The sequence below is a fragment of the Dasypus novemcinctus genome, chromosome X, assembly GCF_030445035.2.
Source record: "Dasypus novemcinctus isolate mDasNov1 chromosome X, mDasNov1.1.hap2, whole genome shotgun sequence".
NCBI lineage: Eukaryota > Metazoa > Chordata > Mammalia > Cingulata > Dasypodidae > Dasypus > Dasypus novemcinctus.
Window position 1 is genome coordinate 74,356,444 of NC_080704.1, and position 3,542 is coordinate 74,359,985.

The 3,542-nt window shown below is 35.8% G+C and overlaps 1 pseudogene; it reads right to left on the bottom strand.

The window, feature by feature from the left end:
* Positions 1–575: 575 nt before the first annotated feature.
* On the bottom strand, positions 576–1,248 carry LOC101425632 (polycomb complex protein BMI-1 pseudogene; annotated as a pseudogene).
* Positions 1,249–3,542: the final 2,294 nt, after the last annotated feature.

Sequence of the window (3,542 nt, forward strand, 5' to 3'; positions counted from 1 at the left end):
AAGTAAACAGCACTACTCACTTTTAGACACATAATTTGTAAAATTGAAGCTTAGATTTTTTGATGTGTTCTGTGCAGCCCAGAAATAAAAATGAAATGTAGGAATCAAAATGGTTAAATATGCAAGAAATGGTTGAGCACAGCTACATAGCTACAAAGAATGCATCATTCTATGTATAATTATTTCTATTTTGCTGAATTTCAAAATAATAAGCACTTGTTTTCAACAAGTTCACAAAATAGCATAGTAACAAGACCAATCAATGAGAATGTAATTCAGATGTTAGTTAAGATAAAAAAAACATGGCCCGATGATCATATCCTCTACAGACTATTTCCAAATCCAAACAATGGTCATAGAAATGATTTCACATGGGAAAATATTGCCTGACACAGAAACCAAGCTTTATAGAAACAATTTTTTCCAATTAACATATATATGACTATTACATCTAACTCATCTTTTATAGTCAAATTTAATGTCACTACAAAAGAAAGAAAATTAAACAATAGTTTCAGGTATTAACTTCTATAAGGTTGTGATGGCATACTGTCTTACTGTTGACTAATCTTCTATTACTTACAAGTAGACTGAATTCTGTATTTCAAAGGAAAAGGTCCATTAACTCTCCAGATATAAATGTAGACAATATCCATTAGCGTATAGTTGGACTTTAAATATACCCCTTTGTACATGATAACAATTAGGTATGTTCATCTTAATTCTGATAAATTTCTTTAGGTACATCAGTCATTTCTGCTGGGCATGAAAAATATATTTTCTCATTCATCTCCTCCTCAGATTTCGCTTTCTTTACTTTATGATCCAATCTATTTTGGTAAAAAAAATAAGTGGATCAGCATATTATTTCATCATCAGTTATGAAAACTTATCTTCATCTGCAAATTCCCTATTTTCATTAGAGATTTTGGCAGCATTAACTGAAGGATGGGTTGCATAAAAATCCCTTTTCTCTCTTTCATTTTTAAAAATACCTGGAACCAATTTGTGTATGATACAGCAGAGCTTTTTATCTGATCTTATATTTAGGAGTGGTCTTGTTTTGTGAACTTGGACTTCACAAATAGGACAATACTTGCTGGTCCAAAGGTAGTGTGCAATATCCATTTTGCAAAAAGAATGCAGACCTTCTAATATGATCATGGCGACAATGAAGTACCCTCCTAAAAGCACACGCATTAGGTGTGAATTTAGCTCAGTTATTTTGATTCTGGTTATTCAATTCATATTTTTGAATGATAAGGGATTACGGAAAAGAAGCCAGTGAGAGATCGAAATGAAAACACAATGAAATTTAAAAGATCATTAAGCGGAAAATGAATGTGTGCCAAAGGGCTATCTTGAAGACAGCTGCTGTTGCCACTGTCAATGGGCAATGAGAGCAGCCCAGAGGAGCAAGAGCTGCCTTGCTCAGCTCCCTTAGGCTCTCCCATACCCGCCCCCTCCCCCAACACGCACATGGCTCCATTTTTTAAAATGTATTTTTTATTTTTTTAATGATACATAGATTACACAAAATGTTACACAAAAAATATAAGGGATTCCCATATGCCCCACTCTCCACATCTTCCACCCTTCTCCACATTAACAACTGCTTTCATTAGTGTGCTGCATTCATTGCAATTGATGAATGTATTTGGAGCATAGCTACTAAGCATGGATTATAGTTCACACTGTAGTTTATTCTCTCTCCCACTCAGTTTTGTAGGTTATGTCAGGATATATAATGGCCTGTATTTACCATTGTAATGTCATTCAGAACAATTCCAAATCTAGGGAATTACTACCAAACACCAAAGAGCAATGCAACTGGAAAATGAACTTGAATAAAAGGGGGAAAACGTAAACCCATCTGGTCCTGGTCTCTTATTAGTTCAGAGGTTTTTGATGACTCATTCAATCTTCTTACTTGTGATTGTACGATTGTGTTCATCAATTTCTTCTTCTTTCATCAATGTAGGCTGCTTGTGTGTTTCTATGAACTTGTCCATTTCCTCTAAGTTATCCATCTTGTTGGCATACAATTTTTCAAAGTATCTTCTTATGGTACTCTATTTTTGTAGGGTCAATGGTGATATCCCATTCCTCATTTCTTATCTTATGTATTTGAATTTTCTTTTTTTCTTTGTTAGTATAGCTAAGGGATTGTCAATTTTATTAATCTTAAAGAAAGAGCTATTAGTTTTGTTTATTTTTTCTAGGGCTTTCTTAATTTCAATTTCATTTAATTCTGTTCTAATGTTTGTTATTTCTTTCTTTCTACTTGCTTTGGAATTAGTTTGTTTTTCTTTTTCTAAAATTTCCAAGTGTACCATTATATCTTTAATTTGAGATCTTTCTTCTTTTTTATATAGGCATCTATGGTTATGAATTTCCCTCTCTGTTCTGCTTTTGCTGCATCATCAATGGGTGGAGACCAACACAATAAAGAAAATATTAAACTCCCATCCTGGGGAATCCTGCTATGTTCTCAAATAGAGAGGCAATTGTATCTCAAGAACATATGCAATGCCTAATAAAAGAAAACAGACCAATATGTCAAACCCTCAATATGATTGCAAGTAACTATGAATCTTATTTTTCATAAATTGAAGCTTAGTGGTTACCATAGGTTCTGAGGGGAGGAGGAGGGAAGAATAGAATAAATGTAACATAGGACATTTTTAGGGCATTAGAATTGTTCTGCATGAGTCTCTCTCTGCCTAGGGTGGCCCAAACCAAATCTTGGTGGGTATTTCTGTCTGTCTCCTTTTCTCAGCAAGCTCTGTTCTTTCCCCCATTTCCCAAATAATTTCTTTTACTGACTTAACTAAACTGCCATATTCGTAAATTCTTTTATACATCATAGCCAAAACCATAGAGTAATCCAATGCTTCTCCATCTTCATTTCTCAAGCCATTGCCTGGAGAAATATAAATGAGTCATGCTCCCAGACTCCTACCTGAAATTGCTATTAAAGTCAAAGAAATTGCCAGGTGGATGCACTTATCCCAAATGAAGACACTTGCCCAAGGAAATGCCAACTTACCCAAAGCACCTGACAGGATGAACATGTACCAGTCATTAGGCAGCCTGAAACACCTCTTCAAGAGACAAAGCTAAACAGTGTCTGTGTCAAAGCCAGCTGACCTTCTAGTTCTAGGCTAAAGATCTATTGCTAGGGTAAGGGCAACCGACATAGCCATTAAGAAATCTTGTCTAACTCAGCATATAATTCATTACCTTCCCCCCAGTGTGGGACATGACTCCAAGGGATGAGCCTACCTCACACTGAGTGATTAGTACGAAGCACCAGCTGCTGATGCAACTGGAAATATACCTTGAATAAAAGCGGAAAAAGTAAAGACAAATGAGTTTATAGGCCTAAGAGACTTCAAAGTGAGTGAGGAACTCAGCAGGATCTCATAGACTGCCGAAGTAGATACTTCCTCAAATAGTGGGGCTCCTGAGAGCTCTGGAGACACCCAGGCCTTATTGTCCTGGCTGATTGCTTTCAAGACTGTTGCCTTGCATTGGCCCTA